Source organism: Physeter macrocephalus, chromosome 11 (assembly GCF_002837175.3).
Source record: "Physeter macrocephalus isolate SW-GA chromosome 11, ASM283717v5, whole genome shotgun sequence".
Taxonomy (NCBI): Eukaryota; Metazoa; Chordata; class Mammalia; order Artiodactyla; family Physeteridae; genus Physeter; species Physeter macrocephalus.
This window is the reverse complement of record NC_041224.1, coordinates 75,157,319-75,167,719: the sequence shown is the minus strand read 5'-3', so window position 1 is coordinate 75,167,719 and position 10,401 is coordinate 75,157,319. Positions and strand designations below refer to the sequence as shown.

The following is a 10,401-nucleotide window of genomic DNA, read 5'->3' as shown; positions in this document are numbered from 1 at the left end:
CACAGCAAGATCATTTTTGACCCACCTCCTAGAGAAAAGGAAATAAAAAACAAAAATAAACAAATGGGACCTAATGAAACTTAAAAGCTTTTGCACAGCAAAGGATACCATAAACAAGACCAAAAGACAACCCTCAGAATGGGAGAAAATAGTTGCAATTGAAGCAACTGACAAAGGATTAATCTCCAAAATTTATAAGCAACTCATGCACCTCAATAACAAAAAAACAAACAACCCAATCCAAAAATGGGTAAAAGACCTAAATAGACATTTCTCCCAAGAAGATATACAGATTGCCAACAAACACATGAAAGAATGCTCAACATCATTAATCATTAGAGAAATGCAAATCAAAACTACAATGAGATATCATCTCACACTGGTCAGAATGGCCATCATCAAAAAATCTAGAAACAATAAATGCTGGAGAGGGTGTGGAGAAAAGGAACACTCTTGCACTGCTGGTGGGAATGTAAATTGATACAGCCACTATGGAGAACAGGATGGAGTTTCTTTAAAAAAGTACAAATAGAGCTACCATATGACCCAGCAACACCACTACTGGGCATATACCCTGAGAAGACCATAATTCAAAAAGAGTCATGTACCAAAATGTTCATTGCAGCTCTATTTACAATAACCAGGACATGGAAGCAACCTAAGTGTCCATCAACAGATGAATGGATAAAGAAGATATGGCACATATATACAATGGAATATTACTCAGCCATAAAAAGAAATGAAACTGAGTTATTTGTAATGAGGTGGATAGACCTGGAGTCTGTCATACAGAGTGAAGTAAGTCAGAAGGAGAAAAACAAATACCGTATGCTAACACATATATATGGAATCTAAGAAAAAAAAATGTCATAAAGAGACTAGGGGTAGGACGGGAACAAAACACAGACCTACTAGAGCATGGACTTGGTTGTAAAGCAGAAACTAACACACCATTGTAAAACAGTTATACTCCAATAAAGATGTTAAAAAAAAAAAAAAAGAAGCCAGGCACAAAAGGCACATATTGTATGATTCCGGTCATGTGAAATGTTCAGAATAGGCAAATATAGGGAGACAAATAGTAGTTTAGCAGTTTCTTAGGCTGTACACGGGGGTGTGGGGGGAAGTGGGGAGTGGCTGCTAATGGGTACAGGGTTTCTTTTGAGGGTGATGAAAATGTTCATAAATTGAATGTGGTGCTGGTTGCACAACTCTGTGAATATACTAAAAAAACCACTAAATTGCACACTTTAAATGGGTGAATTATATGGCATGTGAGTTATATCTAAAATAAAAAAAGTTAATAAGTCTCCTCTGACTTATATGTACTACTTAATGTAAAATACATAGCTAGTGGGAAGGAGCCGCATAGCACAGGGAGATCAGCTCAGTGCTCTGTGACCACCTAGAGGGGTGGGATAGGGAGGGTCGGAGGGAGACGCAAGAGGGAGGGGATATGGGGATATATGTATATGTATAGCTGATTCACTTTGTTATAAAGCAGAAACTAACACACCATTGTAAAGCAATTATACTCCAATAAAGATGTTAAAAAATTTTTTTTGAATAAAATAAATGAAGTCTCCTTCTCAGCTTTATCCTCCTTTAACCTTTACATCTTTTAATCCATGACTCAGCCTGAACTTCATGCTAAAGCTTCCTATCATCTCATTTAAGGGTCTTGAGTTTTACCTCCCAAATTCACCTGAGTCAAGGTTGTGTCCATGGGAAATTCCCAGGCGGTGCAGTCGTTAGTGCTCCACACTTTTACTGCCAAGGATGCAGGTTTGATCCCTGGTCAAGGAAGTAAGATCCCACAAGCTGTGCGGGGCAGCCAAAAAAAAAAAAAAAAAAAAAAAGATTGTGTTCATGAACTCAGAAAAATAAACAGTGAAGGAAAGACTATATCCAGATTCAGACTTCAGCATGATTTTAAAGTTAATGGCTTTCTGGGAGGAAAAAAATTTTTTATGCTTTAAAAAGTAAAAACAGACTAACTCCTCTGGAGAAATGGCTCTCTCAGATGACAGACTTTGGTATAGAGTGTTCAGTAGACATCCACAAGTCAACAGTCTAGCTCTGGGCAGTGGGGTTTACTCATCCAGGCTAACCCTCCAGCCAGCCTCTCTACCATACTTGCTCTCAAGACGAGATCCAGGGCTAAGCAGAGGGAGAACTGGGACTGGCACTCTCCTCCTCTTTTCTGCCATTTCAGTCTAGTAGCAAGAAGCAAGTCACATTCTCTTAGCCTCTCAGTAGCTGTCTTAAGGCCACAAGCGTGTTCCAGGCCCTCTGGCATCCTTTACAGTCATCTTTGCCTGACTAGTGTACAGGACGTGCTGTTCTAGAGGTAGCCCAGCTTCTAGCCCTCCTAGTAGCAGAGGAAATCAGCAATGTGTGTAGAGTTGGTACCATGCCTTTCCCACTGTGAAAGCCAAGATGGACAACTCTCTATCTGCTAGCAGTTGGCCTGGGATGGCCTGGGGTTGGCAAAATGGAGGCTTTACTCAGGACTTTGAATCTGGACCAGGCCGGGACGAGCAGCATCAGCAGAAGATGGCATTCTGCCTAGGCTGCTGCTGCTGAGAAGACAGTTGTCATCTCTCAGCTTCCTGGCTTTCCTGATCACCTTAGTCTCTTGGTTTCTACTGTGGTCCAGGTCTGGCCCATCACCCTTCTTTTGGTGCTGTGAGTCACTTTCAGTGAAGCCTTTTGTTTAAGGTAGTAAGAAAGAGGTGGATTCCGTTGCTTACAATCAAGAGCACTGACTGATACACCTAGCATTTTCCCCACTCTCCTTCAGGAGAAACGGACAGCTCCAATTCAGCTGTCTGAACCTTAAATTTAGCAGAAGTGCCTGTTCCTAGGATTTCCTTCTAAAGTTTAAATGGAGAAGCAGGAACTCCCTTGAGTAACTGAGGAGGGGCTGGCAGTCTGTAGCATCTGTCAGTTTCTCCCTCTGGTTAGCCTTGGATCTCATCTTGCCCGCAATGGACACTTGTTGGTCCCCTTTTCTTTCTTTCTCTCCCATTTTTGCTCCTGTTCCGTCTACATTTCAAGTGTGCCAGTGGCACTCAGTCACTACTTAAAGGTTTTTTGGTTGTTCAGTGTAACAGAGGCTGCTGGCTTCCCTGACTCAGCCTTAAGAAGATGCTTGGTGGATGACAAACATTACCTACACAGTGCGTGGAATGGTACCTGTATGCTGTGTTAACTAACTATTGTGATATTTAAACAAGCCTCAGATGGAAAGAGAATTAGAAAATATTGAGATGGAGAGATACCTGTGTTTTTAAAACCCCACAAGTTACTGCTCTAAAAAAAAAAAAGTCCTGAGCGTTTGCAACAATGAATCTGTCATTCAGGAGCCCTGCCTGTGACTCAGTCACTTTTGAACACTCTGAGAAGCTCACTGACTCCCACATCAAACTCATAGCCCATCTCTCATCTTGATTCATTTGGCTGGACTCTACGCCTTTCTGGCAACTGAAAATTGCCAACCATGTTGACAACTTTTCAGTCTCTGCTTAGTGTTCTCTCGGAAGCAAACGTATTCATTTACTCCTTGGCCATTCTCAGTCCCTTTTTTTCTCATCAGCTACTCAAACTCCATTTTTTCCCATCCTTTGTACATTCTCTAAGTACTGAAATTCCTACTTACATAAAAAAAAATCTGAAGGAACTACAATTTTTATTTATATAAAAGAATCTGAAGCTATTTTTAAAAATAGGAAATATTTACAAGAAAAGTACCTGCAGTTATTTCTTTTTACTTTGGGGAAGTTCAGTAATGGAGGTGGCATCATAGCCCAGCTGTGTTTTCCCACTAATACTGTGGAAATTTTAAACCCTATTTTCAACTCCAGCTGCCAGTGGTTTGCAGGAAGACAATCTAATGAATGTAGGTTTTTATGACTTATTATTTTCTGACCTCATGGATACAGAACCTATCAGGGTGAAGGAAGCCTGTTGAGCCACTTTCTCAGACACACACCATTAAATCTGACCTTAGGACTTGAAGAAATAAAATCATCTGGGTTAAAAGTTTATCACTATTTGAAGCAACATTTTTGTAAAGTACTGAAAAAATGTGGTACTCAAACTATTGCTGAGGTAAGAACTCCAAGTCAGGCTGAGTCTTTGGACAGCTTCTGGTAACTAGCCATCTAATCCCTACTGTAAACATCACATCAGTTTAGAAGATAACTCTACAGAACATATCTCTTGGATAGAGGGGAGTGACAAGAAAGTATCTCTACAGAGCAGAAAATATCTCTCAGATAGAGGACGGTGATGAGAAATGGCAAGTTAGGAAAACAAGTTGAATTGAAGTAAAGGCATATTCCTGAGCAATGCAGTGAGAGACACTCTTGAATCAGTATTCACAATTTCTGAGTATTATTATGGTTGGAGGATATGAGAGTTGGTGAGAGTTTTTGTGACTGGGTGACCAGCTGGATTACAGAGGGAACAGGGTTCTCTGGTGAAGAGAAAGTCAGCTCCAGAAGAGCAAGGACCTTGCGTGGCTCATACACTACTGTATACCCAAAGTTTGCCACACAGTAGACACTATACAAGTGCTTGCTGAATAAACTGATGGAGGGTTTACTGAGGCTGGAATGGAGTTTTGAACAATAAAGGTGTGACACTATGGCCAGAAATTATATCTAATTTATTGATAACTATGTACAACTTCATTTTCATTAGTTGGAGAACAATTTTTAAAATTTGGTGTAGGAGGTCAGGTAAACATGTTTATCTACCTTCAGTCTACCTTAACTCTACTAACTCAGCCAAAAGAACTGGTTTATGCCTTTAAGATAAAACACAAAAGAAAACATGAGCAGCTGCTTGCTTCCTGTGAACAGTGTAAGGACTGAGCCAGCTGTAAATTCCAATTCTGAAAGCATTTTAAGTTGCGCCATTTCAAATGGATAAGACAATGCAAATGACAGAGCAACTTAACTCTGAAAGATATTTATTATGACTAAGTTAGTTTATAAAAAGCTAATAAATGCCTGGGCTTATATCTTTAGAAAACTGAAGAGAAGGAAAAAAAACACCTATACTTTATGTAAAGAAGTAATTAACTTACAACAAGATAAAAACAATTTTAATTCCCTCATATTGAATTTTACAATTATACCAATTTAAAGCCTCAAAGAAATTCAGAACAGATTTAGAGATGAAAAAGAAAATTTCAGAAGATCTGTAGCAGAAACATGGTATCGCCTCAAAGATGCCATTGAGGGGTGTCAGGATGTCCTAAGTATCCATTGATTCTGTCTTTTAGTTACAGACCCCCACCCCACCCCCAGTTTAACCTGGCACGTGGCTGCCCTGCCACACGAGGCAACATTTCCCAACCTCCCTCTAGCACGGCTAGGTGCGGCCATGCGTGACCATGTCTGGGTCAATGACACAGGAATGGGAACTGATCTGGGTAATCTCCCTAAGGACCAAGCTGCATGTCCTGGCTTCTCTCTATCTTCCTTCCTGACAGCTGGAAAAGGGGATGACAGAACTGGAGCAATTTTTGAAGCCAATTAGCACATTAGCCCTGGTCCACCCATATCTGGACTGTTATGTACGAGAGAAATAAACTTCTATTTCATGTAAGTCATTAGATTTTGACCCTGTTTGCCTGCTCTGTGAAATAAGTCTGCTCCCTTTGGTCCCTTTACTTATTTCCCTTTGCCAGCTGGCCCAGGACCTTTCTAAGTAGGGAGTGGTGGAGAGACATTGCAGGAGGAAGAAGTTTCGCTTTTGGCTCTGGTGCACTCCCAGTGAAGGCTCCAGCAGCCCCCAGCAGCCAGCAGAATCCACCAGCACCTTCCTGGGGAGTTTTGTGGCCGAGTGTCTCCAGTGAGACACTTCCCAATGAACAGCACCCTAGAGGGCAGATTTCCCGCAAGTTTCTGAGGGCTAGTTCCATAGCAAGCCAGTTCTGCTGGTTTTCCATAGCGACCCCTCTGTGCCCTCTTCATCAGGGTCTGCACATCAGCCCTGGAGGCCTCTTCCTTGTGTACTCTATCTCCGCCCCAGGGGTCGTGACTGCTTCCTATAGCTGTGATTCCTATACTCTTTAGAGTTCTTCCTACTGGCCAATCCTTCATTCTCTAATCCTGATTGACTTGATGGAAAAGTCCAACAAACTTTATGTGCTTACTCTAATACTAATTAACACTCCATTCTTTTTCGTCATAACATGTATCAAAATTGTAATTATATATATGTTGATTTGATTAAAGTCTGGTTCCCTCCCCAGACTTCCAGATCCATGAGGGCAGGGACTAAAATTGTTTTACTCACAATAGCACCCATAACTTGGCATATGGAAAGCGTACAAACAGTAAATGCTAAATAGATATTAAGGGAGCCAGTATAACACAATCGTCAAGCACATGGACTCTGGAGCCAGACTGCCTGGGTTCTGACACTTAACTAGCTATGTGCCCTTGGACAACTAACTTAATGTCAGTTTCCCCATCTACAAAACAGAAATAATAATTGTACCACCCTGATGAGGTTGTTAAAATAACAAAGTGAGTAAATATTTGTAAATCACTGTATTATATGCCTGTTAAACGGTAAATTGGAGTCAAGCTATCAAATACCAGGTTGCCTTTCTAAAGAGAGCAACTAAATGAACTTCCAGGTCCTAAAATTCTATAATTTACACCTATTAAATTAGAAGACATTATTTAAAAATAATACTCAGTGCTAACTATGCTATAAATGTCTCATATATATCATTTACATTTAAATGTACATTCCTATGTTACTGGTGGCAAGGTAAATGATACCACCCTTTTGGAATCAGATAATAAATTTTAGGAGTCACTAAAATGTTCATGTCTACCTAGAAATACGTGTAAACTAGACAGAAAACTTTTTAAACTATAGTTAATAAATAACACTTCAGTATTAGTAAATAATGGATTTTTAAAATATGGAATGTTTAAGTACATTTTGAAATGTTAACTCTATATAATAATCAATTAATGCTAAAATTGTAAAATTTATAAACATGAAAAGTGTTATTACACGTTAAAAAAGAAAATTCAAAATTATATCTATACTATGATCATATGATGGTATATGATCTCGTATAATATACTATTTTAATCATACACATATATGTGTGTGAGTGTGTGTGTAAAGACAAAAACTAGAAAGAAACATGAAAAAATAATTGATATGCTAGAACAGCAAAACTCTGCATATTTAACATTTTAAATTATTGTTTTCCCAGTATGCACCCAGCTTCCCATACTAAAAGGTGTTATTAAGGTGATTTATTTCACATTAATATATTTTAAGAGGCTAACTTTTTAAGTTAACTTTTTAAGTTAATGTTTCATATACAAAAACTAATAGATGATTTGAAGTAAGGCAAGTTTGCTACCTACGTAAAACTTATCACAGCCTTTTTACACACACAAACAGGTAACTGAAAATTTAAAATGTGCTTCCTTGGTCAACAGGAAGACATGCTCTTGTGACCTATCTATAAACTGACTTTAGATTCTGGAGATAATAAAGATAATGCAGAAAAAGCCATTTAAGGAGGGAGTATTCACCAAAAAGTAATTCTCCTGGATGCCTCTTCACCTTTATCGGATCTCTGGTTCATCTCTGTCCTGGTCATTAACTGACAAGATTGCCAAAGGCCAGCTCAGGAACAAGAGAGGTAAGTGACTGAGGAAGTTTATTTAGACTGGTAACATGGACAGAAGCTTGCAGAAAAACAGGTATGACTGAAATCAGAAGGATGTAAAGCAAAGTTACACAATGGATAAGTTTTAGAAGAAGGCAAGTCCTGGGGTTCAAAGAAAAGGGGTCCAAGATGATTGAGAAGAAATCTATGAGAAAGTTACATAGATTTGATAATTCTGCCTTCAAAGGTAGAATTCCCTTCCCTTGTTTCCCCTGTTCCCGCCCCTCATTTTAGTTAACTTTAGAAGTCTAAAATATAAATTAACAGCTGGGTAACCAGGCAATGGTGTTGCAATGTAAAGAAATTTTAACCCAACTACCATCATGTCAGCATTTCCTTTCCGTTGCTGTTAAATATGTTGCTCCTCTCCACCGCGTCCTTCCTTGCAAACTCTCCTCCCTTGCCTGGTGAGTCACACATCTTGCTTCATAAATTACGCTGTTATTAGTCTCAGGCACAAGGGACTGATGCAGGCAAAAGCAAGGGAGTTGAGAACCTCGCTTCTGCTAGTGACTCACAGAGGAACCCGAGGCCAGGCCCTGATTCTGTCTCAGGTTTTCCCACTGGAGAAACTGGAGGATTGGCTGGGTGCAAAGCCCTCCTGTGCACTGTGGCAGGTTCTGCAGAAACTCCCCACTCACTTAGTATCAGGTCAGGAAGACCACCATACAAATCGCAAGCCTGCAATTTAAGAATTTTTTAAAAAGAATGCAGTGCTACATACACTGCCTCAAGTAGCTCACTGTCTTTCAAACAGCTGAAAAAGAAAGAACCTTGGCTCTGGAGTCAGACAGCCCGTTCAAGGGCCAGACCTGTCAATAGCTAGGTCTTGGACAACTCAATCTCTGAATCTTCATCCGAATTAAATGGTGCTAATTCTACCTACTGCAAAGACCTGTTGTGGATTAAGAGTGATTAGGTATGTATGTACTTTACCTGCATACGGTAAAGTACAGAATCAATGTTATGTAATGATACTATCTTATTATTCTGACTTTATTGGGTAGGGGCAAGAATCCCATTTCAGGCTGGTTTAAATAATAAGATTAAATGCTAAGTTTAAAAAGATTCTCCAAGGGAGATGAATGGGACATCTCCTGCTCCTTCACAGCTGCCTTCCCGCCACTATGTCCACATCCCTCACTACTGGGAAAAGATAACTGGTTTCATATTCTTCTTTCAGTAAAGGAAGCCCACATAATGGGCACAAACTCTGCTAAACAGAAAGTCCAGAGACAAGTCCTGGAGAGGCTGTCTTGCATAGAGTCACCTAGTTCCAACCTTCCCAATGATCAGACTCACCTGGGGGGATGCCCAGACCTTCCCCCAACAACACACTGGGATAGAATTTCAGGACAGGACATGTAGGAACCCAAGGCCTATTGGCTTGTCAAGCATAGATGTTTGGGAATCTGAATGCCCACCCTACCCCTTTCCAGCTATATGACCTCATCTGTAAAACAGGTATAATGATTTTTATGTTTGTAAACTCTAGGTTAGGATGAAATGAGGTCATGTGTCTAAATCACTTTGTAACACTCGGTGTATAGTAAGTGCCCAGTAAGCTGCAGGTGTTGGTACTGTGGTCACTATTTACATTTCCTCATCAACGGCACTATGGACTTCCAGGTGGCACAACAGCCAGCCACCATTCACTGATTTCCTATAATACCCTGATCAGTATTGAGGTTACCCGACCAAGTGTTGGTGGGGGAGCAGTTATCTGAGGCATAATCCATTTCCTTGACAGGGTAATTCGTTTCCTCAGTGTCAGCAGGATTTCTTACAACACGGTAGCCGTCGGGGGCAGTGTCACCAAAGGAATCGCTTTTTTTTTTTAAGATGTTGGGGGTAGGAGTTTATTAATTAATTTATTTATTTTTGCTGTGTTGCGTCTTCGTTTCTGTGCGAGGGCTTTCTTTAGTGGTGGCAAGCGGGGGCCACTCTTCATCGCGGTGCGCGGGCCTCTCACTATTGCGGCCTCTCTTGTTGCGGAGCACAGGCTCCAGACACGCAGGCTCAGTAGTTGTGGCTCACGGGTCTAGTTGCTCCGCGGCATGTGGGATCCTCCAAGACCAGGGCTCGAACCCGTGTCCCCTGCATTAGCAGGCAGATTCTCAACCACTGCACCACCAGGGAAGCCCAAGGAATCTCTTATGAAAGAGAGTGAAACCTATAGAAGGGTACAGAGCCACACCTTGATCAAGAGGGAATCTGGATAGAGGGAACTTTCCTCAACATAATAAAGGCCATATATGACAAACCCACAGCCAACATCGTCCTCAACGGTGAAAAACTGAAACCATTTCCACTAAGATCAGGAACAAGACAAGGTTGCCCACTCTCACCACTCTTATTCAACATAGTTTTGGAAGTTCTAGCCACAGCAATCAGAGAAGAAAAAGAAATAAAAGGAATCCAAATCGGAAAAGAAGAAGTAAAGCTGTCACTGTTTGCAGATGACATGATACTGTACATAGAGAATCCTAAGGATGCTACCAGAAAACTACTAGAGCTAATCAATGAATTGGGTAAAGCAGCGGGATACAAAACTAATGCACAGAAATCTCTGGCATTCTTACACACTAATGATGAAAAATCTGAGAGTAAAATTAAGAAAACACTCCCATTTACCATTGCAACAAAAAGAATAAAATATCTAGCAATAAACCTACCTAAGG

The 10,401-nt window shown here is 40.5% G+C and overlaps 1 protein-coding gene across 10 annotated transcripts in view; it reads right to left on the bottom strand.

Moving 5' to 3' along the window:
* Window positions 1-10,401, bottom strand: part of CERS3 (ceramide synthase 3) — a 145,393-nt gene that overhangs the window by 125,882 nt on the left and 9,110 nt on the right. The window contains exon 2 of one of the 10 annotated variants that reach the window (XM_024114984.2): window positions 1,706-1,821. The exons of the other annotated variants lie outside the window; for them this stretch is intronic. The gene's annotated coding sequence lies outside the window, so the exon portion shown is untranslated. The remainder of the gene's footprint in view (window positions 1-1,705; window positions 1,822-10,401) is intronic. 10 annotated transcript variants of the gene reach the window in all.